General features: G+C 39.5%; 1 long non-coding RNA gene across 1 annotated transcript; it reads right to left on the minus strand.

The window, feature by feature from the left end:
- Positions 1-15,820: 15,820 nt before the first annotated feature.
- LOC142601029 (uncharacterized) lies at positions 15,821-27,507 on the minus strand. Its single transcript, XR_012834582.1, has 2 exons — positions 27,267-27,507; positions 15,821-26,795 (listed from the first exon to the last, which is right to left on the minus strand). It is a non-coding gene; the product is annotated as an uncharacterized LOC142601029 (long non-coding RNA).
- Positions 27,508-27,529: the final 22 nt, after the last annotated feature.

The following is a 27,529-nucleotide window of genomic DNA, read 5'->3' on the forward strand; positions in this document are numbered from 1 at the left end:
TTTGGAAACCAGGCTGCCTTTGTGCAGAGGAAGTGAACCTCCTGACAGCTATGTCATTTCCCTTGTTTCCAAACAGCTTCTTGTCTGAACGTACAACCTCCACTTGCCTCATTTAACATCTGGCTATAAAAGAGCAGGGAAGTTTCTGCCAGCTGTTCTTCTGCTCTTTTCCGTGCTGTTTTCAGACAATGTTATCAAATCTTTACTGCAGCTTTAATTTTGCTGGATTAACATGCATACTTTTGGGTATTGTTTCTTCTGTGCCCTGGATAGACTTTCTGGTTTGACGACATCCTTCCTTGGCACTGAAGAATCTGTCCAAGGCAGCAGTGACCCTTGTTGCATGGGTGTGTTCATTAGCTAAGTGCAAAATACCGAACAGCATCTGACACGTAGATTGTTCCATCTCTGAGCAGCCTCTGTGCTGAGGATTAGTCATGAAAAATAATCAGTAAAATACGTTGCAGATGAAGGCTGTGACAGGAGAGATAACCTTGCCGTTAAAGGTCCTGTAATGCAAGCACATCTCCCTCGCAGAAATGGAAACGAGGATAACGTGTCTTTTAACTGAATCGGTAGAGATCAATGCAAAGACAATAACTCAAGAAATGGATGCATTAACCAGAGAGTAAGAACAATATACTCCCAAGTTGAACCATGGCTCTGGAGTTAGAGGTACTGAGGGGATACAGACCATGTTACTAAAAGCAATTGAAATCATAAGCAAAAAACCAAAACATAAAAATAATTACAGGTTTTCATTTTAATGATGTTGTATGGTAGAAACTGGGATTTGGAGGAGGGAGACACAGGAATAAATTAGCTTTATGATCAGGAGTTGCTCCTTGGGGTTATCTACAAGTCAGCCATCTGTAACAGAGGATATGACTGACTTGATGGAAAAGGAGCAACATCAGCCAGGGACCACGTAGTCACCTCCAGGCTACCCTGTGTTGAGGAGAGTGTGAGCTTTCCTGTTGCATCTGAGTAAAGGCTGGGAATACATATTTCATACTTCTACCCACATGTTTTCAGAAAGAAAAAAAAACCTGAAAACCCACAACAAAACCCCTCAACAGTCCTAAGTTTGACAAGCATTTTGGAAAGGTTTGTGTAGTTGGAAGAATGACATCATAACAAGCTAATATGCACGTGAGAGCGCCAAAATCCCCACTGGAAGAACTGGAGGGGGAAAGGGCGGGGGAAATACCCAGTAAATATGGCAACTGACAAGTGCAGCTGCTGTCACCATAGGTCTCCTGTGGATGAGAGAACTGCTGAAAATAGCGTTTGATAGGACTCTACCCCAAGATTTGGGGTGAGACGCTGACTGTATGCAGCTCCCACAGTAATCACTGGGAGATGTAACTGCTTAGCGCTGCTGGAAAGAGGAAACAGAGCAGGCTATAGACTTGTGTCTAAACATACTGACTGCACAATCTTTCCCGAGGCCTTTCCTTTGTCAAAGCACAGCCTGAAATCCAAAGTCACCGGGAGCGTGTGTTTGCATTCCTCAGCCCTGCTATCACACCCACCGCTGCTCTTTCCATTTCAATGCCTTGCCCGTTGCAAATGCTGTAGAAAGGAGGATCCCAGCCATTTACATTTACAGGGATCCCAGCTAGGCCCCTGGTACAGATAATCCCTAGGGCAGTACAGCTACTTACAAGGATGCTTTCCAGCATACAGCCTTAGCAGCTCACCGTTGAGGATACCTGTTAGCTTGTGTTTGATCACTGCGAGACCCCACAAGAAAACAGAAGAAGTGAAAGCCAAAAAATAGAAATCGGTGCCTGGAGATGCAACTGCACCTTTGAAGTACTCGCTCTACTGCCGTAGAGCAAGTAGGAAAATCTTAATAAGAGACCCTTGAACCTTTTAAGCATCATCTCTTGGCAATAATGACCTCTCATGCATATTTATGTACAGCACTTAGCTTTATAATGGCCACTTGAAAGACATTTAATTCTTTTTTGCCTAGGAATGAAGCTATGTGGAGTGTGACAAAAATGTACCAAGGTCCAAATATTAAAATACAGAAATGGTCCTGGTATTTCCTGCATGCCAGCCCAAACTACCTCCTGGGAGTATATGGTTTAAGAATTTATGTACTTCTTGATTAAATGAGTATGTGTTTGCAAGCGTATATGCATATCCATAAGAGTTAGTAAAATCAGGTAGTTGCTACAGGGCTTCAATCAGGCTTTCCTGGAAGAATTTCAGACAGGTCCTATGGCTTGGTTTGGTTTGTAAAACCTTTTTGTTGCACAGAACTTAATGTTATTCATTATGCACTGAAAGCAAAATCATATGACTACCATTTCCTAAGTAACATAATTATCTTATTGATTCTTATGGGGCAAAACACTACTTTTATTGTTAATTAATACTGCCAAATCTGGTTATGCAATTCTGGATATAGGAAGTTCAATTTAACGTGTGTTTAGGGGGAAAAAGTCTAAAAATAAGTGCCTGAAATAATTTTTTTTTTCCTTTCAGAATATGAGTATAGATATTCCTTTGTGTGATCCTTGTTCTTAACTACTACAGGAAATACAACCTATTATCACTTTTCATCAGGGAGAAAGAAATACAGAGATAATGAAACATAAAAATGCCCTGTGAAAAACATACTTAAAAAAGCTTTAAGTAGCTGAACAGAAATGCAGAAGGCAAAGACACACAATCCTGCTGTTTTGGAACCAAAGTAATTTTATGGAAAATGAAAAGTATACTTGCAATAATTTCAAGGGCTTACACTTTCATTCTTATTTTAAGTGGAAATATATCTGGAAATTCTTATGCAGAGGGCACATAAGTAGTATCTTGTCTGTCTCACGGTAAAGACAGTATGAAAGATTCATTAGACACTAGGACATATAACGACTTCTCGGTTCTTTGAGTTCTTAGCCAGTGCTCTAATGAAATTCAAACCTGCTACATCTGCCATACTACACTGTTAATTAGTTTTCTATTTATTTAGCAGATCTAGAAGTGGAAAGCAATCTATTGCCAGTGAATTGTTTGACTTCTATGCTAAGTAGGCTGCATTCCAATCCTCTGATGTTGAAACTAGCATGAATCCAACTTTCATCTCATTGCCATGTCAAATTAACACCCAGCAGATTCTAGATACAAAGACTTTTTTTTTCCCCCCCTTTTGGTTCGTTAAAGACCCACAGTTCTTGGAAGTCAAGAAACAGAAGCTGGACAATTTTTCTGCAATATCTCTTCCCCCTGCCCCCCTCCTTACTTGCTACAATGGATTAAATATAGGAGGTATAGAGGCTGTGGTTTGTTTATATTGAAGGAGGAACATGACTTTAAACAGACTGTGTTCATTATGTAAAACAAAAAAAAAATAAAAAAATTGATGTGTATTCTGCAAGAGTTTGAATAAAATACTACTCGGCCTAAGAAAAACCCAGAATGCCTTGGCAAAGTTATGAGATGACTTCTACACATGCTTTGCCATTTTCTATTTCTGTCTGTATTCTGCAATATATTGCAGCATCTAAACATGACATTCTGTATGTGACTTACTCCTGTCTTGCAATGTCAACAGAGCCACTGGATTGTGAAAGTATAGAACAAAGCCAGATGAAATTAGATGAGAAATTGGCTAGAAACGAAGCCATTAATCCTAGCATACTGCACTGCAGGAGCTACAGTGTCTTAGAGGGGAGGGTGAGAATACAAACCTATGCCCAGGCTTTGGAGTTTCCCTTGAACTTTGGGGTATTTCTAAAATCTAGATATAAACATTGAAGAACGTGTTTTTTGGATCAGGCTAGTCCTAAACAAGCCACTATTATACAATGAGTAAGTAAAATGCTGTACTGAACTTCGGTAAAGCAATGACAAAACTGATCTCCTACAGTACTGTTACTTGTAGACCATCCTCGATAAAATTCTTGTCGTAGGCAAGGTGTTGGTTTTGAGCAATTTACAATGTAAGTCAGAGAAATATAATATACAGCTCAGGACAGCAACCTACAAAAGCTGGGTCCAAGAGCACACTGGTGGCAGTGTTCATGGAAGAATAGCTCCTTTCAAGAGAGGAAATAAATCTCTTACACTAGCCCGACTGATATTTTTGGAAAAATGTTTTTGAATTTCAGGTCTGAAACAGAAATAGTGAACTTTGGGTTAAATAATGGTTGAAAACCATGCTATGTGAGTTTAACTTTGTGTTAATTGATTAGATGGCTTGAGATTCACAGAGGAAAAGCTTTTTAAAAATAAAGATGCGATACTTGGAAAGTTCAAAGACAGGACTAGACTCAGACAATGAGGGTAGAAAGGAGAAGAGATCTGAAGGAGGCAATGTGTGAGAGAAAGTGGAATAGGAAGGGGAAATGTGCCAAGTTTTGAACTGAAGGAACTTGATCTCAACTCAGGATAGAAAATCTAGGAAGAGTCAAGACAAATCAACTCAGCTTCTTTTCTGATTTCCTTGCTGTCTGTCTGTGCTGTTTGGGGTTGTGGGATTTTTTTTTTTCTTTTTTTCCAGTGGTAGATATTTTCTTGACTTTGCTCTTACTTCTTTAGTATGTTGCTCTCTTCCACCTTTAGGAAGAGTAAACTACCTAAAAACCTGGTATTTCTGAGTCTGGGAAAATAAAAAATAGCATATCATAGTGATATGTTTAATGGACTCAGCAGTGACATGAATTCCCTAGTGCTCCCTGGAAGCCTCCATTCTTACAGCTCAATGTTTCATCATGGTAGAAAAAAATGGAAACAAACTGAATGAGTCAGTGTAATTTTCCTAAATCTTTTTTTAAGTTGTTTTCCTGGGTTCCTGGCATATAGAGAAGGACAGAACAGTGCTACTTAACAAAGCATGCCATTAAGTAAATGTTGAATTTGTAATGGTTGGGTTTGAATTTTTGATAGTCAGGAACGGGAAAGAGTATAAAATAGGATTTATTCATCTTTTCCAGTGTTTGTAGTGTTGAATGGGCTGAAACAAACAGCTGAGGTTGGAGGCGGAAATCTGAAGGCTAGATTTCTGATAATGAAGCTCTCCGATGTATAAGCATGTCTTTTGATGATTAGGAATACATCCATGAGTTTCAGGAGCCTTAAATATACCTGGTCTGCAGTTTTTCCAAATGGATAGATTATCTGCATACACTTATGAAACAGTTGCCAGAAAGACTTCTGCTTATTATGAACTGTTCATAATCTCCCTGTAAGTTGCTAGAGCTGAATCTTGGCCAGAGCTCCCCTGGTTTCTGCCCAGCTGGGAAAACTTGGCTTTATCGGGTCTGTCCCTGAGCGCTTGGGGTGCGTGGTACGGTACATCCTCTCCCACTGATTGCTTCTGCCCCAGTTCAGAGAGGGTAGGGAGCTCAAACAAAGCTGCTGTGGTGCTCCTCTTTTCGATCAAGTTACACGCTTGTGTCTTACTTTCTGCAGTAACACCAAAAAAAAGGAGTTTAGCTAAACTCCCTCATGTAACCAGCAGATGCTTGTGACCCTCGGTGTTGCATAATCAATGAATGATATCCTATAAAATCTTTAAACCTGCAAAAAGAATTCAGAATTTCAGCAAATTTCTGTCTTGTCTGGCTGCTCATTTTGATTGGCTATAGAAAAAAAGCCAGTTGTGCATAAATTCCATCTGTTCTTATGGAGTAATACGTATGTGGTGGGGAGGAATATTTAAAGGGATATTTGAGCAGTGTTATTGGAAAAACAGAGAAACTGAATATGGGATCAGGGTTCGATTTGATGCATGGAGGCTACAATAATCAGCAATTCAACTTTTTCCAAAAATACTGGCGGAAGAAATTGATCCTTTAAGTGTAAAGCACACCTTGAAAGAAATTTTGTAAGCTGTTTAAATTATGCCTCCATTTTACAATGCTATGTAATCTGATTATACAAACTACACCTCTAATTCTCGCCTACACAGATGTTGCACTGTAACGCTGCTCTCGGTATTCAGTAGAGCAAGATACAGACTTTACTGAATAGTGGAACGAAAGGCAGAGAGTTAAGGTGCCATTCGATAAGGTGACTGATATAACTCAGATTAATTGTTTGTCTGGTCTGTGATACACAGACACAGTACTTCTGTAGCAAGATTTAGTTGAGAAACACCCAAAGTGTAAGCCAGGCCAGTAAAGTGTAATTTTAATTGTAGGAAAGATAAAGGGTTTTTGTAAGAATGACATGAGGCATGTCTCTCAATTTGTATTCCTTACTTCCCCGTTGCTTAACTCCTTTTTAGTAGGGGTGGCTGGAATAAGACATGAATTTAAATTCTCGGAGTGCTAGGACACAGCAGCCAGCAGGCTGTATTAAAACAGGTGGTAACAGTCACCTCAGAAACCTCTACATTTCTTTTATTTGAATTTTACAGAACTGCAGAACAACTCTGGTGAAATCGTGTTTGTGCCAGGAGATCCGAATGGGTCTGAGGAACAACAAAGAGAAGATGGGGAGGAGAGGAAGCACTGAGCTCTACTTTCCACAAAATAAGGCCTCTGGAAATAAGATGGTGTCAACATCTCTGTGTTCGTTGTTATGTGCTTAAAAGGTCCTTTATAGTTCAGGCAAGAAAGCCCTGGCAAGCTTACACACTAATTGAAACCTTTGTGTGTCTGCACAACGTAGCAAACTGGAGAGCTGTGGTGACAATGGAAATTCTATGACATTGGTCACATCAAAATATACATTTCAAGATTATCAGCCATGAGAAAAGGGTGGATATTACTGCAGGACAAGGGGACATGTGGAATAGGGAAGCTGGCCGGAGCAGCACAGCTCAGGGAGAGCAGCACCGCAAGAGAAGCCTGGATAATCAGGCAGGAAAAAAATTATGCAGGAAGCTTGGAAAGTCAGGAGTTGTGAGATAAATACAAAGAGATGTAGCCAAACAACAAACTGAGTAGATTTGATTGGAGTAGCAGGTGAAAGGAATAAGGAGGATGTAGCCATCTGAGAAGCTTTATAGGGATCATCTGGAGCCAGAAGCAGAAGTAAGGTGAGAAGTTGAACTGTAGAGAAGTAGTAAAGTTAAGGAAAGCTGGGGATGAAGTATATTTGTTCTGGAGGTAAGCATGGCAGTGGAGGATTTGGTAAGGGTGGAAAAAAGGAACTTGAAGATGTGTGATGTGTGATGTGTATTGTAGGGACAGAAGAAGGAACAGAAGTGTTAGAAAAGGGAGGAAAAATGTCCCTTGTAGGTTGGGGAGAGGGGAGCACTAGATCGAGTAGATTATTTATGCAATATAATATGCAAAGTAGTAGCAGAGGATACAGGGCTACCAGTGCTTTTAATGGTGTATCCTAATCTATATGCAGTACACAATCTCACAGAGTTTGTTTATGGACTTCCTAGTAATGGAAGCACAGGTAAAAACTCTTAGCTGGAAAATTATAGGCCCTTATACTTAGCACAACAGATGCAAAACAGGGAGAAAGTTTCAGTGACACGTAGCAGTGTACAGTCTGCACCAAAAAAGTAACTTTTTCTTTAAAAGTGGGTTAACTTTTCAGGGAGTAACAGTTCCCTGGCCCTCCAGACATGGTGAGCTTTGTGCTGTTTTAAATGAATGAAGGCATTCTTAAACGTCTGCAGCTACAAACTTTCTTTTCCGCAGCCCATGCTGTCATGCCTCTGGCACTCTGTTTATGGCGTGCTTACTGCGGCCGTGCTCTGCCGTTGAGGATGAGTGTCCTTTGCCACCACCCTCTGAATTCCTCTTGGGTTCATTCTGATATGTGCTCCAGTTCTTTATCTTAGTCTGCTTCCATGCTACGTTCTGCTGCTGCCGAGGCTGAGATGCACTTAAAGCTGTATGCTAAATCCTCTCCTTCCGTCTGTAGGTCCTGACCCCTATACGTGCTGATGAACGTTTGCCTCCTTGGTTGGGAGAACGCTTTCTTCCGCAGGTGATGCGGCACCCACAGTGTTAGTTTGCTGCTTACTTTTGGGCTGCTGTTTGCAATTCACTCTCCTTTTCCTCAGGTGCATCACAGATTCTGATGAATAGTTGTGTTTTCCTGGCAGCAAGGGGAAAAAAAAAAAAGGCCTACTTCCCATGTGCTGAGACTGAGGCTTTCTCTGAGAAGTGGTAAAGTCATTCCAATGGTTTTTAAATTTTGGAAGATCTGATGAGGTCAGGGGTAGTGATGAGGGGGGGAAGGAGAAGAGACCTCTCTATGCTCTGATCCTGGGGAATGTCCTCTTGGCGTGTTATATTTTCATTTACCTTTGAGAAATCAAACTGTCCAGGAACAGTGCCTTTTTCCCCCAATATTTCTGAAAGACAGGTGCTTCTCACTCCTGTTCTCTGAGTTACAGCCCTCTTCTTCCCCCACCCCCCTTCATCAAAGGCCTCATTACGCATTGGCCACTTCTGTGTTCTACCGGATTGAAGGGAAATATGCACGTAGTACAGCACCACATCCAAATTATGTAAAAAAGGTTACCTATTAGGACATCATACAGTATCCATCCTCTTTTACTGGGTGTAAAGTGACAGCCTGGGCAGTTCCACTGACTTTAGTGTAGCAAAACCTTTGCTAAAATGCAGGGTTTTCTCTGATGTGGAATAATTGGTAATATAGCCGTGTAAAAACATTTCAATTCACTTCTTTTGTAATAAGTTTGACTGTCCCAGTTCATATCTGCATGTATGTGCGCTTTTAAAAAAAGTGTTTTGTGCTTTTGATTTTATATCTCTCTAAAAAGCTAGTCGTGTCATGAAGAAATAAAAAATGCTGAGATTGAGACTCAGTTTATGTGCAGTTAAGGATCTTGTGAAGTGTTCTGGTATTTTAAGTTATATGATTTCTATTGATGTTTATTCTGACATCTTTTATTTCAGCACATTTAAATATCTGATGTAACAGAAATAATAATACAGATGAAATACCTGTCATTTTTATTGTACAGGTCAGCCACCATTTATATGAGAGACAGTTTTAAAACCTTTCAAATACTGTCTTTGGAATTTAAAAGATTTTTTTTATTTTTTTTTAAGAAAAGCTCCTTTCAAAGAGATATTGTAATTTTAATCATTGTTCTGGAAAATCAGGGATGAAATCCTGGCATCAGTGAATCAAAATATCCGTTGATGTCAGGTGGGCTTGAATCTTTCCCATACTTTAAAAAAGCCAACAGTGTTACCTGGTTTAATAAACTGACTGCAGTGTGACTCCACTGTTGGCTTTATGCTGAAATATTCTTATTTCTGAACTACAAGAACCTGAGCAAATGGAATTGTTTGCTTCACATCCCATGACAGCATAATAATTGGGGCCATTCACTTCCACACAGGAAACACCAGAGCCCACTGATACTCAGGAAACCATTTTGAGAAAAATCAAATGATATCGGTGCAGATGCAGGTAAGTGTTTTCACTGGCTGCACGCGGGTGGGAGTGCTCATTCTCCTCTTCATTGCTGGCAAGAACATCATCTCAGAGTAGAGAGACCTCCTTGTTCTGCAGCCCTGGGTTTGTTCACAGAACAGTTATGGCACGATGAGACTTTAGGCAACGTTGGGCTAGTGGAGGGTGTCCCTGCCTGCAGCAGGGGGGTTGGAACTAGATGATCTTTGAGGTCCCTTCCAACCCAAACCATTCTATGATTCTATGATGCGAGATTGAAGGATCAGGTCACTCCTTAATTTCGTGCTCATTACTGGCTCCACACACAAGCCCTCCTCTCTACCCTCTCGTGTGCTTGGAGATACGTTGGATCCTCGTTTCTTCCAGCAGCTCTTAGTCTGTGACGGTTTTTCGTCCTGTCATCACCTCTGAAATACGGCCAGCAGCCCACTGTTCAACACAAATCAAACACTCCGTGTCTGAATCGGAACAAAAACCTTTGAGAAGAGATATTGGAGCTTTGTTCTTGGCAGCTTTACGCAAACTGCAAAAGCTTTTCTGTGGTGTAAATAGCCAGAAAGGGACTGCGAGTACTTCTGTGAATGAGCACAAAAGTCTTTCCTTGAAATTGCCGAGTGTGTGCCACATACTGCTTGCTTCGAGGTTTTGTCAGGCGCTAACCCAGCCGAGAACTCGCACGGTGAAGCTGCACACCGCGCTGTTAGCAGGTAACTGCACCACACGAGAGATCTCAGTTCTGACCTCTCAATTTCTGCTGCATGCAAAGGTAGAACAAAGAAACAAAAAACCTTCAGATGGGGAGGTCTGGCTTCAAATTTACTTTCTCAGTCGCTGCAAAGACCTAAAACACCCAACACGTTTTGCTGCTTCTGTAGCCTCCTGTGAACGAAGATACCAACGCCCAGAAGCTGTTTCTCAAGTTTCAAAATCAATTATTCTCAAAACAAAGCCTTTGTCGTGTTTGGCTGAAGCTAAATAGACTTGAAATTCAGATATTTCTTTGGAAAGAATGGCCTGCTAATTGGTGTTGGGGTTTAAATATTTGAGCTTGTTTATTTCTCCTACTTCCCTAAATGATGTTTCAGAAACATTCCCCTGTTATTACAGTCTATTAAATCAGACTTATCAAAAGGAAACATTTATTGATATCTTGAGAGACGTGTGTGTCTAATTAAGGTTGTGTGCTGTGCATATTTTATATTAGAGTAAATGTTTCCTGCAATTTGACTTTAATCAGGTCTGAAGGGCCTTAATAAGTGTTTGGCTCTGTAAATTTTTTTTTTTTCCTTCCCCTGGACGAAGGAGGATGTACTGTATCAGTTTGCAAAGTCACATCATTTACCATCGCTTGAGGAATTTCTGCCACACACTGTAGTATTTATTCAATACATTTGTCCCTGGAAATGGTGGCAGCTGGTACTAAATGCACATTTTTGATGGAGCTTGCAAGCACTGATAAACCCAGAGGAAGTCTGGAGTATTTGTAGATCGGAGTTTTGAAATGTGATTAGACAGCTGCTTTGCTTATTTTTGGGTTATTTTTACCCAATTTGACTTGGAACTATGATTAGTAGAAGAAAAGAAAAAAAAGATTTCTAAAAGTTTCTGAATTCCTAGTTTAAAGTTTCTACTTTATAGGCTTGCTTTTGTGTTGGTATTGTTGTGCAAGGTCCCTCTCTGTGCAGTTACTGTTGTCCTTTGCTGTTTTCTTTACTACCTTTCTTGTTTCATGTACAGCTACTGCTGTTAGAAGGAAATTCAGTTTTGGGTATGCTGCCATTAAAACACTTGTCCTGTGCTTGGGTTCTACTTTCTTGTGCCGTCCCTCACCTCTATGTCTAACTTCACCCTTCATAAATAGTTTTTTCCATGCTATAATTTAAATTATATGGTATGTAACCTGATCTTAAAAGACAAGAAAGAAACTAGCTACCATTTTTTTTGTCTGTAAAACACTGTCAGTTTTGAGTGAAATGTTATATATGTCTATGTGGAAATGTGTCCAGGTTTTTAGAAGAGTCATTTATGATGCAAGAATAAATTTATCTAATTAACTATAACATTTCTGTCAAATAGCTGTGTAATACATTATCTTAATTCAGCTGGCAGAGCGATGCAGTAATGCAGAACTTTTTTGCACAGTGTATTTAGTGTGTGTGTGTGTATATATACATATATGTACACACACTACTATATATTAGTATATTTATATATTCACACTTATATAGATGTATATATATTTGTGTTGGAAGGTGAAGATTTCCTTTTCTCTTATCAGGCTTTTCTAAATTTTGGCAATCTTTTTGTTACTACTCTAAGTAGTGTACTCTGTAATAACTTTAAATTAAAGCTATGATCTTACTGTAGTAGATGGCTTATGCGTAACAGAAAGAGATGATTTTTACCAGTGATACCGTAAGCCACAAGGACATAGCAGAGAAGAGGAGGAAGAAAGGGAAAATGGTTATTGCCCGCTAGTGGGGCACTTACTGACAGAACAGTCCCATGCTCTGCTCAAACTCAGCCGGGGACTATGTCTGCATGAGAAATGAAGTAGTGCCAGGGAGCGCATCCCGATGTCGGTGCTGTTCACGTGTCAGAACGTCCCCGGGGATAGTTTCCCCCCCGCAAGGCCAACTAGCACTTTCCCAAAGGCTTCCCAGGCACCGTTCAGTAGGTGACCCTGCTGTGCTGGATGAAATCTTAACGGCGTGAACATGGCCGGGCCAGGGTGCCTGGCCTCACAGTTGCAGCTGGGTCCTGGTCCTGTGCATTTACCTTTTTAGAAGAGATGTGGCCAGAAGATCTGTATCAAAAGTTGTCATTAAGTGCAGATTCCGTTTGCCTCATTCCAGTGCCTTTCTAGATCGTTACCCTCATTTAGATGATGTTATTCTTAAAAATCATCCTGGTAAAATGACTAAGGCAGTGTTTAAAGAACAAAACAACTCCTTTATTTTCCTCAGACAAACATCACAAAATGTTAATTGATTTGTTTCCAACTTTGACAATTTTTTTTTTTTGTGAAAACCAAGATGACAAAGAAAGCAAAAGATAACTGATTCAGAAATAAACTTTTAGAATGCTCCAAAATTAGATCATGTAATTAGCACTCAACTTATGAGCATTGACATTTGGTGGAATTACACTTGTGCAAACAAATTCAGTTCACACAGTTTAGGAACTGTAAATGATCTTTAGGGAGGAATGATGCTTGATGTTTCTGTAAGCTTCCTTCATTGATTTAATTCCTGATATTCAACAGTTCTTAAAACAAAAATTCTCACGCTTTGCTGAAGAAAATCCTTGACTGACAAATTAGCAATTGTTATTGCTTAAAAATGGCAGAAATGAAATGGTGCCAATTTATTACATTCTGATATAGGGAATATGTATTCTTGAAATAACACTATAGGCTCCATATTAGTTTATTCTGTATACTTCTTTAAATAAGTCTGCAAGTTTTGCCTGTATCTTTTGCCTTTCAAATAATCACTTTGTATTTATGAAGTGTGCAGATTCTGATGGCAAAAATAACAGGCAAGAAAACAGTTATCAAACAGAAGCCTGCTCTTCTGCCCTTCCCCCTTTATATGGAGAAATTCAAACAGGATAAAGCAGGGTAAGAAAAATGCTGTGCTTGGAGAAGAAAACTTTCCCAAATCCACTTTACTTCTTCCTAAGTTGGCACTGTTGATATTGGAAGCTGCTTGCCTGGAAGAACAACCGCTAACCTCTTGATGATTTGTGAAGAAATCTGGAGATGATTTGTGTAAGAGGGAGGAATGATGCTGTTTTACTCCACCAGCATTTCGCAGCCTTGCTGTTACAACACTCAACCCTTAGTTCTGTACCTACGGTAATACATCTTTCTGTCTAGAGGCAGGCGTGGGTTCTTTCATCAATTAATTCATGAAGGTTAGGTGTCTGAAAGATATTTCTGGAAACTAGATTCGCAGGGATTCTAATAGAACTATGCTCACGAATCTGAACTATGAATCTGAACATTGCTTACGTATGAGAAGATAAGAAAACAGCATGCATCACTCACGATAACTTGAAAAAAAAATTTGTAGACCTGCTATGTTGATATTCTCAGGGATGATGAACAAACTGATCTTGGGTGGGGGTTTTTTGTTGATTTTTTTTTTTCTAAATGTTAGAGAATATCTTTTGAGAAATTTGTCTTAGGATGTCTTATGCTAGACCTCTAAGCACTTTGATAATTGTGGCTTCAGCACTTTGTAAGCTTTCTATCTGCTAGGAGCTCCAGGTCTACCTATCAGCAGAAATTGAGGCATCTGTGAGTACAGAAGGAGACAGACAACTTTCATGTTATACACCTAAACCAATTGTTTAGGCACCAAAGAGGAATACTGTAAGCATGTACATCAAGGTTGAAAAAAAAAAAAAAAAAAATTGCCTTTCAGAATCCCTTTCAGTGCCATCCATGGAGATGTACCTTCCATCTGTGAGATGACTCTCTTACACTAGTATGGAAACAGCTAGAGTTGTCATAGCTTAGGCAGAGTGGCAGATTCCTGTTAAGAGTGCTGTGATTCAGCTGTAGGAAATTTATTTTGGGGAGAAAAAAAAAGGTTGATTTATGCAGGAATCCATTTGGAAATATCCCAGCCTAAATAAGCAGACTCAAGAAAGTACTTTGAAAACACATGGTTGCACCCCACTGCCTTCAGATAAAATAGGACGCTTCAGAATCAGCCTTAGGAAAAAGGGAGATTGCTCATTTTTAGGATTCACCACAAAAGATGCGTGTTGAAAGAACTTACCTGCAATGTCTAGTGGAGTGTGGGTTTGGGGTTTTTGGTTGTGGGTTGTGGGCTTGGGGTTTTTTTTTTAATCCTTACATATCTTGTGATTTCTGAATTTGAGCAAAATTCTTCAGACAACGGAAAATAGTAAAAAATGTGAAGTGAGTTCTTCACCTAGCAAACAACTGAAGGGGAGTTTCTACTGTTGTAAAACTTAACCCGTTTGGTAATCCTGGCAGCACTGTGATTTGGGTCCTTACCATCAGTTCCATGGCTTTTTTTACTTATTTTTTCCTCCAGAAATTAGGATTTTGCACTGGGACTTAAAGTCTGAATCCATTGTAGGAAACTCTGATTCAGGATGGTGAAGAATGTGCTCCTACCCTTAGTGATTTTTGAAGCAAAACTTCACAAGGCAGAAGATCACTAGGTAGGTTTGTGGCCTTTAAGAATCCACTGAAAGCTTTACTGTTGTATTTGTGCATTTTCATCTTCTGGAAGCAGAGTTTATTCTAATGGGTTAGAAATCTGTGGATGCAAATGGATTTCGGAGGAAGAAAGTAAGTGCTCAGGTTAGGTAACTAGTTTATGTCCTATGTTCTATTTAAAGAATGTGAACTAGCTAATACACAGGCCAGAAGTCCCGTTGGTCTGGACAGGACTTTCTGGCCCCTCATGCAGATCCCTTTCTACATAAACTTCTAAGACTGGAGGAGGAGGAGGCGGCTTCTCCTTAATGCTGGACTGAGATGCAGCTCATGAGTGCGTGTACGATGTCTAACTCAGGCTTGTTTGTAAATTCTTGTATTTTCCTGTACCATTTCCTTTTGGGCAAAGTTCAGATAATTGCTTTCCTCATCATTAATATGGCACTTCCCATGGGCTGCAACCTCTTTGGCTTTTGGGATTTTGGGTGGGTTTTTTTTGAGGAGGTACTCTTCTGGTGTTATAGATGAAAGCCTTTTACCAGGACTCTGACACACGGGCTCCCTGACTTAGGCCTATAGTTCATCCACCTGTTACCCCAAAAAACTACTTTCAATGACCTTGGGTTGTGTGACACTTTTTTCCTCTTCTCTTTGGGAGTGTTAATAGCTTAAAGGGAGCTAAAAAAAGCACCCCATCTCAAGCCAAGGACTCTCTCAACTTTTTTTTCCTTGCTGTCCTCTATATAAAAGCTTTTTGCTATGTCTGCCATCACTCTTCAGTGTTTTTCCCCAGCTTTTCCATCCCTTGTTTCCAATTCTTCCTTCTGCAAAGTTTATTCATTAATCTCATCTCCCTGCTGCTCTTCCAGCATTTACCAGCTTGATGCATTTTCCTCATTCACCTATTAATCCAGTGTCCTGTACATGTATATAAATAGTCCTTCACTCACAGAAAAAACAGGCAAGTCATTATACAGATGTGCAAAAACATTTTACTAAGATCCCACATAAGTGCTGCAATTTGCCAGGGCCAGACAAGTCCAGGTAAGTTTGAAATCTCCCCACTTAAGAGACAAAACTGAGATTTTTTTTTTTTAAATCACTTTTAAGTTTAAGAGGTTTAAGCACTTTCTGTGGTCACAACTGGCAATGTAGATTGATAGGAAAAAACCCCAAAATACCCAAACCAAAACAAAAAACAAGGCAGAGAAGATGCAGGTTAAAGGATGAAAGACCAAACAAATGTGATACAATTTCAGTTGTCAAATACTATTTTTTATTAGGTTGTATACAACTTCAGTGTCTTGGGATTTGCTAAGCAAAATTTATTTCACTTAACCCTTGGGTATCATAGGCAAAGTCACTGAAAATAGCAAAGTCAATTTAAAGATGATAAACAATAACTTTAGAATAAATGAAATGTAGATGGCTTTATTGAATTTAATTACATATGAAATGAATACCTTGAAAACAAAGTACAATATAAACATGAACATTTGTATTAGGGCAATGTTTTATGAAATTCAGATAGGCATATTATAAATATGAAAACCAGAGCCTAGACAGTGAAATACCATTGCACTTGAAGAGCTAAGAGTTAACACTCTGCAACTGCTGCAGTAAGTTTTTCAGCACAAAAACACATCTTAAGATCTCATGTTCTGGTTCATGAATGTGAAAGAATTTACTGTCCCACTTGTATGAGTTTGGGCCATGTCTGCCACAGCTATGTGTGCATCAGAGAATAAAGAGGGGTAGAAGGGAAGGTAGGTAGAGATGATTAAGCTTGAAGAGATGACTCTTCTTGACAACATGGTATTAAAAGAATTTATGTATCCATATTTCAGTTCTACTATTTTAATGCAATATAGTCTTCCATTTATAAAAAGCATGTTCCTGAAGTTACAGTTTTGAACTACCCATCCTGAAAATAAATTCATATTCCAGTATATCTAGCTCTAATCTCAGTGCATATACTATGTATTTAATTAAAAAAAAAAAAAAAGTTTAGTTTCTGGAAACCCCATCAGTCTCACAAAATCTAACCCACCTAAATAAATGTACTGAAGTTAGCAAAATCGGGGCAAAACCAGTACTGTCTAATTATTTGACTTGTAACTCAAATTAAATGATACTTAACCACACCGTATGATGTTAAAGGAAACTGGTACAGGACTGAAGCTTTGCCTTTTCTTCATTACTGAAAACAAATCCAGTTAAGACTTTTTAGACAAGCTTTCATTTTTCAATTAACATGTTTTATTTCAAATTTATTCAGAGCTGAAACAAGAGTTACATTTGCAGCTGAGGAAAGCAAAGATGAAACTTTGTTCTTTCTTTTGTGCTCAGCCATACAATTTATTTTTCTCCTGGCAACAGATTTTAAATCTCTTTGCCTTTTTTTTTTTTTCATGGGAACTGTTTAGTAAGTGCCGACATTAGCGCTGACAACGCTTTGTGTGTTTTTTTCCTTTTGCCTGGTTTCTGTGTCTGTGCGTGCAGGCATGCATTCATTAACGTAATTCCTCAACATTCAACAAGAGTGCATCATAAACCAGAGGAAAAAAGCCTCATAAATATTTAGATCCTCCGTCTACCTTCCAAAACTAAAGTGAAAAAGAGCATTTAGTGAGGACTGGGTTCGAGTTAATCTGCATATGAACTGAAAGGGGGTACAAAAGGATGAAAAGGTGGTGGAAACGAGCATACAAACCCCATCGTCTCCAGGGGGCCATTCATCTTGTTCTTGTCAATACAATCTCAGTCTCACTGCCTGGCTGTTCTCTGCGCATGACCCAACACACTAGCTCTGCAAAGACGTGCGTGCTTTCTTCCTGGTTTTGTTCTCTCGTGTAATTTTTCGAGGGGAGAAGCAAAATACTTCATGTTTCAAAGGCTGGAGAAATTTTGTTAAATCCTTCTCTATTTGTTTGTGGTCCACACACTGACATACAAACTTAAAACATTTACATAAAAGGACAAGTAGGTCATATGACAAGCAGTTTTAGGTAATTTGACAATTAATGAGAGGTAATGAGATAACAATGTAGTTTAAAGCATATTATTATCTGCTGTACAGCTACAAAACCATACAAGTTGGACCTAGTGCTGTATCGATTTATATATAAGAACTTCACTATTTCTAACTAACACCACTGTCAAAAAGCCCAAAATTACAGATACAAAAAACCAGAACACCAATGAAATTTGGTATTTAATCTATCTTCATAAATGAACAGAGTCACTGAATCGTTTAGGTTGGAAGGTACTTCTTGAGATCACCTAGTCCAACACCACATGTGGAGTTCTGCAATTTTTTTTAATTTTTAAAAATGAGGGAATGTTATAATACATTCAATAATTTTCTTTCATGATCTGAGATCAAATTAATTCTGAAGGATTGCGTCACACTACCTATGTACAATTACTTGTGATCTCCGACTGCTGTGCTTAGGTATCCTTTTCAGCCAAAAAGGCCACTAAACAGTGAAGTCTCTAATTAGATACAAATAATGATTTCACACATAACAGAATTCTTAATCATAAGCAGCCAAAAGAGAGCAGTTTTTTGGTTGTTGTGAGGACCAAATTAGAATGAACTAATGTAATTCCCTCAATTCATCAAGCTCCACATCAATCATATGAAGATACAACAGAATTACATCAATACTATATGTAAAATGGTCATTTTAGTCACATATTTGTAATACTTTCTACATTGCCAATCTACTGTTTTGTACTTGTGATAACAGAAAAGTCCAAGTATATTTTTTTTCAGATTAATCTCTGTATTTCAGTCCCCTCCTTAAATGAACTCAGCTGGATTTTTTTTGTTTGGTTGGTTTTTGTTACCAGACCTCCCCAACGCCCTATTACTGGAGCAAACCAGTGACCCTATCAATGTAACATCAGGTTTACAAGCCTGAGCATGCAAGTTGAATGTATGCTGCTGTTGAGTCCCCCAGTAATCACCTGTTGTCAATCCAACACAAAGGACTCCACCTACTCTGACAAACTTCTAATGAAATCCCAATATATATCTGTAGCCAGAAGGATAATTGATTTCACTACTAACCTGTAGTACAGGTGCACGCAAACTTCAACATGGGACAAAAGATCAATTATGCTGCCAGTAATGTAAATCAGATGGATAGCTATAAATAGACTACCTGGAAGGGAAACCAAGGTAGGGACGCATACTCTAATTGACTTGCTAAGTGGAAGACCTTCTTCTGGCATGAACATTGGCCATCTAATTGGCTACATCATGACATTTTAAAAGCAAGCAGAACAATTCTAGAGATGGGGAAATGCTTTAAGTCCAGCAGTGCCTCCTCTCCACCTCTAACAGAGAAGTGGTTTGCCAGCTTCCCAAGTAACAGGGACTTTCCAGACCTTTCTAGGGTGGGAAGAAGGAAGGCTGCCTAATTTGGATTACTTAATACCTGTTTTCATGCTGACAGCCTTTAATCAACAGAATTACAAAAATTGAAGATAATTTTTTTCTGCCTTGCCTCAAGCAGCGTTTTCTTTATAGTTCCTGCCACAACCTGTTGTTTTTTGAGCATATTGTCAGACCAGACTGAATATTAATTTGTTAATACGTAACAAAATAGTATTGTTATGCAAACTGGGTAGCAAGTATACTCTCCGGGAAACTTAATTTTGTGTTTCTCTGCTCCATAAGTTGATAGGACAATTGTTCTTCGGTCCCATCAGGATTTGGGGTGTGTTTGTGTGCATGTGCACACACACGCTAAAAAACGGAGACAACTGTCTCACCTGTTCTGTAAAAGCAAAAACCTGTAATCAACATAAATGTAATAACCTTTCTTTCTTAGTTTGGCAAGTTATGTAAACACTGAAAGGTGAAGAAAACCATCCAAGAAACTTTCAAATATGTATTTTTAAACAAATACAATACCATAAGAGATGTTAACATTTCAGTGATCATCTTTATTTATGAATGATACAATAAATTTTGTAATATAAAGCTGCCTATTATAGAAGTTTTTAGGACTATTTTCTCGAAAGAAAAGTTGTAACATGTACATGGAAATATCTCATGTTCTAAATGAACAGGAGTAGCTAGACTCATGTGAACTGAATCTGTAGAAAAGTCATTTCAATATACAGGAAATGGGTTGTGTTTCCCTTCCCTATATTTCAGTCACAATTGGACACCGAACAGGAAACACTTCAAACTAGGAAGAATGATAAAAATTTAAGAGAATTTGAGAGGTGGGCAGCAGGGTAAAATGTAATTTCTACACACTTAAAATTTAGCTGCAGTGATTTTTTTTTTTTTTTTGTCAGACCACTGTATCTAAATCTGAATGATTACTCCACTTTGCCTCTACATCATAGTGAACTTTTCAGCCGACTCCCTTGCCTCTCCCCTCTGTGGTCTATCCAACACAATGACTTTAGGAACCTAAAATACTAACACACTTCTAAAAGCCAAATCTAGGGAATGACCACATCACCTTCAACAGAGAAATTTAGTTCTTGTCAAAATACTGAACCCAAGCTGTTGTTCAGACTACTCCAAGTGCAAAAGTGGTTAATAGAAAAATGTTTCTGCATGCTTACAGTGACATCTCAGCTGACCATTCTCGCAGGGGCTGCTCCTGATGTCCGAAAGGTGCAAGAGACATCTGCACAGAGCTGGCATACGTGAAACAGGAACTATGAGAGAAAAGTGATCTTCTGGAAATTCAAGTGGAACACCGTAAGGCAAGTGAATCCCACCCTTTATTGTGCTTATAAACTTGTAACAATGAATTACTGTAATCAAGCAATGAACCAATTTTGAATAATAATCAGATATGGTATTAGCTAAGTAAGATCATATGCTCTTGTATGAGGTGACTGTAGCTCAAACTGAGTCAGATCTCCTAGATTAGCTAACAACCCAGGAACGTTCACCTTTTGGCTTTGAGCCCAAGTCTTGTTTTACTGATTGTTATGACTTGTCCTTTGAGCTCCGATGACAGTCAAATAGGGACTTATGATGCACCAGCCTACAAACGCCAACCAAGACAGCACAAAATTTGGAATGTTTCCTGTTTCTATGAGGAAATCCTGAATCTATCTAAGTGCTTAAGCAGTAATTCTCTCTACTTTTTTTAACAGCTTTCATCCAAGCAACGTGAAGTACTTCACTACAAAGTGTTTCATAGTTTCTGAAGAGTAGAAAACTGAAATGGGCTCTGGGGCATATCATAAGTACAACATATGTGGCTACTATATTTCAGGAAAGACCTCCTACACTCAACAGAAAGACTGTGGGTAGGAGGAGCAAATGGGAGACAGTAAGTCATCCACAAACAAAACGAAGTTTTGGCTTCCTGAAGTGAAAAAGGACTGTAAGAATATGTAAGAGATTGAATACTGCTGGTTTCTTTTAGAGGAAAGGCACAAATACCCATGAACAGATAAAGTAGAGAGCAAGTTTCTGAGCATACTATAGCATGTAAGCACAATGGTCTTTGTGTGGGAAATAAATGATGACTGTAGCACTGCTCCCTGTCCCTTCCTTTGGATCAACACTGCTGAGCAATTCTGTCTCATCTCCAGAAGCTTTTAAGATTCATACCGCTTGGTCCCTTTCTTTCCCCACAGCTTTATAACTCCAGATACTTCTCTTCACCATTAAATACATAAAAAAGAATTTATATTTCATAAAGATGTGGAAGATATACAGTATTTTGAGTGGGGAAAAAAAGGTTTCTAGTTGGATTTTTCAGACTAATTATTTTATTAGAAGGCTCAGCCAATACAAAAGTTTCTTGCTCATTACCAGAAGGTTTTAAAGAATGCAAAGTTTTCTTATTCATTTAGATGTTTTCTGTCCAGTTAAATATAAACTCCTTGTGTTAGAACTGCTGCTCTTTGCGTACTGATCATTGAGAAGCATAAGCAACACGCCACTAGCAATCCCTCAGTGTAAGTCAATATATGCATACGTTCATATTTCAGATGTTAAAAGGAAAAGTTAAATTAATGTATCAAATTTTAAGTTCTACTTGGTTTTAGTAGTCATTGGGAAGAATGGTTAATTTAAATCTACTTACAAAGTTAAGACTGAAAGCATTTCACTTGCATTCAACAGTAACCAATATACTATGGTATTTTATCAAAAAATGATACACCTGAAAAACAGAACTTACCAGTTTCTTTAGCTGTCAGCTCTTTGCCACTGTGGTTGTCAAAATAAATCTGCAGATTTCCCTGACATCAACTTTTTTTTTTTTTTAAATCCTATAGTGATGGTGAAAACATTTCTTGCTATGGTAAAAATACTTTTGATTACATATCTTACACAGAAATACGTCTTTCAACATTCTATTTTGAGTTACAGATAGCAAATAAAAAAAGCTGCTGGGGGTACTACTGTAGTTGAGATGACTGCATTAATTAAAATGCAGAAGGTTATTCAACCTTAAAACTGGCCAGGATATCTAGTGTAAATTGGATAGAAAGTAAAAACCAAAACAGGTTATGTTGAAATAATGGCTAAAATGTCTTAATATTCTTGATTTCCAGATATCCTAATATTGTAGTCTTTTAAACTCGCATGTGTGTTAGCTGGACTGCAATGACATATATTATATTTAGCAATGCTCAGTTCAGTGCCTCCATGGTTAGGCAGAACTTACAGCAATACACATTTGCTGCTACTCCCGCCTCTGTGACGAGTGGCACTGGCTGGCTCACTCGGGGTTTCCATTCGTGAGTTCTCCACAAGGGACAGGCCAGAAGCCATCTGAAATTCTCCCCTATGCAAGCCCGCAGCTGTACAGCTACGGTAGTAATTTTGTGACTGTACAGATGGAAAGTGTAGTATCTACCACACTAACTGAAGCTATAGGACTGTCCATGGGATTAGAAACACTGGAATGGTGTATTTCAAGAGATTTGGCTTCTTTTAGTGAGCTAGGAAGAATATCGCTTACTCATGATCCAACACTAAAGTGCACAAAAACAATGCAAGTGTTTATAAATTATAAGATGTAGGAAAGTTTATGAGCTTAGAAGTAAAGCATACCTTCAAAATACAGGATTCAAATATGTTCTGTGAATAATTAGTTGTGTGTCCCCCCCACTGCTTTTAAATTTAAGTCCTGTTATGAACGAGATGATAAAGAGCATAAATTTGATGTTTACAATATAGTACCTCGATTTAGTTTTCTCTAATTGCTGGTAATTTTTTCCTTTCTATGCTTTCTTAGATTGCTTTTCTTTCCCTCCTTCTCAGAGTCTTCTGCCTTTCTCAGCAACACTGTAATAAAACTGGCATACATGAGACTTCATCTCCTACTAAAGAGTGTGAAATGAAACCAATTTCAACTTCGTTTTTAACGCACAGATATTTCTCAGGAGCTAGCAGAACTACCACCCTCTCTAGACAGACCGACCTTTTCTTGTTGCTAGAATGCTCTCTTTTCTGGAGAAAAATCTACGTAGTAGTACATAAAGAAACAGCATGTACAGACATTACATACCCATGGAAATTATCTACTTCTTATAAATACAATCTTCTAGGTGATTAATCTATGGCAATCTTGAACATTGATGTAATACATTCCACTATATATTGACTTACATCTTTTCCATGCATAACCATGACTATTTGGTAGTTAGATAAGGTGAAGACCAACACAGAGATACCCATGCCTTCCCTAACTACTGAGAGTTAAACAAAATGCTCAATATTTTATTAAGCAGAATTTAGGCCCCTCCATCCTATCTGTGTAACAGGATCCTATCACAGTAACTTAGGGTACATGGAATACATACCTGACCAAGAAAACTGCCAGGTACAAGATTTAGGTCAAAGGTGGGAAATAATACTTTTTTATTTCACTTAGCATTTTCTTTTCTGCCCAACTTAATGACTGCATAATTAATACACAACCACAGGAACAGTGAGAATGCAGCTCTTCCTACTCTTACGTAAGTGGATGAATCACAAAGATCTTTCTTCTTCTGGCTCCTTTATTCCAACCTGAGGAATGGCCAGTTTAACAGGAGTGATATCAAAGGTTACTACATCCTTCTTCATAGTAGTTGTTGTACAGCTTGAAGTACTTGATGTATAAAAGATAGAGATCTGAATCCTTCCAGACTAAGGGGTGCTTAAAATCTGTATCTTCTACTTCTTCAGCAATCACTTAGCATCAATAGTGGAGAAATTTAGGCATTATCTCTTCCAAGATTACACACTCAGAAATATCCCTTTCTAGACTATGAACACTATGTCTTCTGCTTATTACTTTGAATGATGCACTACTATGGCTTCTGTTTGAAAAGTTACCTCCCAGTCTGGCTTAATGGCAAAGGAAATATGTTTTTGTCGTCAGACACATCACAGAATTTCAATATAATTAGTTCTTGAAATTTTTAGTCTGGTTTTAGACCTTATTCTGTTTGTGTGTTAATCACCTTGAAGAGATGAATGAATTTCAGATGTCCACCTGGTAGTGACCACATCTGACTGCTCCATTACAGTTACAGCAGCTACAACCTTGTACATCATGAACAATTCAATACTGAATCACAAACATGGTATTTTTTTTTTCCTTGAGTAACTGTAATGGGTAAGTGAAGAATTGCTTCCTTCCCTAAACAAGTAGTATAGTAGATTAGTACCTTTCTATTATAGGCAGCATTGCAGAAGGATTTTGACATCCAACTGTAGATGCCTATGATTTGGTCAGAAACACTGGAAGCAACAGCTAACACTATCTAAAAGAGTGTATTTCCCAGTAGTCATCAGCCTTCAGCTCTCCTATTTCCCAAGGTGCTATCAGCTATGAACATTATAGCAGTAATTGGATTTGCTTTTTATGATCATTGCCGGCCTTTACTGTAATAAACAGAGGCTGCTGCTGGCATTATCATAATTTTTCTTACTTCAAGATTAGATTAATGCAATAAAATTTCACCTCAAAAGAGAAGCTGTTGGAGAATACTACAGGTTACATGATACAAGAAGGGCTACCTAGATGAAAACACAAGAGTTAAAAGACAGGGACTCTGTTTGTGTCCAGACAGAAGTTAAGGTGTTGGGTAGTTACCTAAAGAACCTTACATGAGCATGAGACCAGGTTACCTTGAAACAAACCAACTTCTCCCCCTTACCCACAGGGCCAGTTTACCCAATCCTGTGCCACCCCCCCGCCCCCCCCCCCCCATTTCTTTGCCCATGGGAAAGTGGCAAAGTTCAGTACAGCCCAAGAGTATTTCTGGTGCCAATGTAGATCAGGCTGTGGACACACCAGTCTTGATAGGAGCTGTACTTTCTCACAGTCTTTAACCAGAACTAATGCAACTTTCATCTCCCAGCCACTCTGGATACACCCTTTCCTGGGACATGGAAGTGTGGGAAGGTAAAGGCAGAGAAAAGAACATAAGATATGCTGAGAGGGGCTTTTAGGTAGCTTGTTTTTACTGTATACTTCATGAAGAAAGATACCATCCTGATTTGTTTATTTAAAACTAATGGTGAGTTATCTACACATTGTTTAAGCATTCAGCTTTTCCAAGGGCATTTTTCCAATGATTTAAATTCAGAGTCTTGAAGTATTTATGGAAAAAAAATCAAGGATAAGAATTTTTCTTAAGTCATTTATGCCTAATTACATCCGCAGCTTCAGCATATAGCTTTTCCTCAGTTTCTGTACTGTTCAGACTGAGAAAATAATTCAGATTAACACAGAGCAAACTAAAGCTTGAATTTTGCATCGCACTGCATGAATGATGCCTCAATAACTGCTGGTACGCACCATCTTATTCTCCAGCAAATAAGTACAAAATAGCTTAGGGTAAGCTACATTGTTCCTATTGGTAGGTAAGACAACTGATAGCTATTGCACAACAACTTGTGCGGTATTTCTTACCTTATATTGTCTGCTCATATTCAAGCACTGGAAGCACTTTATGTGCAGGAAGCAATAATGAAGTGGTATGGGAACAGCTGCACCAAATCTGCTGAAGAAAAGTCTCCATATGCTATTTTTACTGTGAGAATCAGCAGTCCAGAACAATTATTCTAACATTATCCAAGTTCATCTAATTTTAAGATGAAAGCCTGCTGTTTGATGAATGCCCTTAATCAAATTGAAGGATTTGACAGCAAGTTTTCTCAGGGTTAAAGAGCCTTCATTCACTGGTTAAAAATTAGTAAATAAAGAGCTAAAAAAACGCATCATCTTTCAGACTGATTTACGATAAATAAAAGGATGGCAATTTTCTTAACTACATAAGGTTGCGTTTTAGCTTGTCACAATTTTAAAACAAGGTTGGAAAAGAGCAAACACAACCTTGTTACTAAATAGAAACTGTATTGTTTCATCATCCATGGCCATACTGCAGTGTGCTTTGGGCATGCTATTGATGGACTAAGAATCTATTTAAAAAAATGGGTTGTAATATTGCTATTCTTTCTTTGATAACAAACATAAAAAATGTATATTCAGCAAGAAAATATTAAATGATGGAAGCAATAAATCTGACTTATCTTACATAAGCCATTAATTCTTTATCCAATGTAAACAAAACCCTGAAATGAAATAAAAATTCTCATACCCAAATAATGAGTTCTGCATGTTTAAGTGAAAAATCCAATAAACACTAGAAGGAATGCAATAATTCAAGGCATTTTTACTACCATGAGAACTACATTTACTCTATATTTTTGTCAATGCACATCTTTCAGGAAAAGTAGAACAGCACTGCTTGACAATACTCAATAAAACTGCCCATCTGTCAAGACTACATGTCTGTTGTTCTTTTTAGTTTTGGAAACATTGTTCATTGCAATTAACCTAACATTTAAAGTTTTTTCAAATACTGTGCAGTATGTATGAAAACACACTTGAATTTTAACAGAACTTCAAGTAGTATTTTTCAGCGAACTAAACAAACCATGAAGCGATACTTATCTAGCTTTACAACATAAGCTCTACCAAGCTATGAAAATTGCATCAAAGCTTTCTGACGGCCTCCTAAATAATAAAAATCAAATAAGAACACCAAGTAGCTGCGTGGGGAAGGAGGAATACGTACAAGCAACCGCGTCGCGCTGCTTTGCCTCTGCGGTTACAGTGGATGGAGCACGTTAATTTTGACTCTGGCTGCCGGATACTGCTGCTCCCATCACGTCTCCCATCCAAACCTGTCAAACAAGCCATGGCTGATGCCAAAACACGGCGCTGCCCTGTAAGCAAAAAAAGGGCGTCTAACCGCTTGCGGGCCGAGGCTCGGGCTGGAACGCACCGCCGCGACCGGGACCCGAAGGACGGCCCAGACTGCCGCGGGGCGCTGAGGCGAGCGGGCCTCCCGGCTGGGGCCGCCGTCGATGCTCCAGGGTCGGGCGTGCGGAGGAAGGGCCGCGCGTAAGGCTGAGCCGCCACCACCTACATCTCTCTTCGGGCAACGGCAGCAAGCCCCCGGCCCGCTCCGGGCCCCTCCGAGGCCGAAGGTGGCCGTTAAACCGCTCCTGTAGCACGCGGGCTCGCGCCGCCTCGCCGACAGACGGGACGAGGGCGAAGAGGAAAGCAGCTCCCGCCACCCCCGCTCCTCCTCGCCCTCCCGCGGGGCCGGTCACGGCTCACGGCCGCGGAGCTCTCCCGGCCCCGGCACCTCGCCCCCGCGCCGCACTCTCCTCCTGCCCCCGCGGCCACTTTACCGATTAGAAATTGCTCCTCGCGCCGCACCGCCACGCGCACCGCCCACCTCCCGCGGGCGCATGCGCGGCGCGACCAACCACCGCCGCCCCTCCCCTCCGCTCGGTTCTTCCCCCTCAGCCGCGCGAGACCGTCGCCACGCGAGGCAGCGGCGGCGTTGTAAAGGCCGGGCGCACGCGCGCCGCGGTGGGGGCTCTCCCCGCCCCCGAGGGTGCATGTGACCCGGCCCCGCCCCCTCCGCGCGGAATAGGTGAAGCAACGCGAC

This window comes from Balearica regulorum, chromosome 3 (assembly GCF_011004875.1).
Source record: "Balearica regulorum gibbericeps isolate bBalReg1 chromosome 3, bBalReg1.pri, whole genome shotgun sequence".
Lineage (NCBI taxonomy): Eukaryota > Metazoa > Chordata > Aves > Gruiformes > Gruidae > Balearica > Balearica regulorum.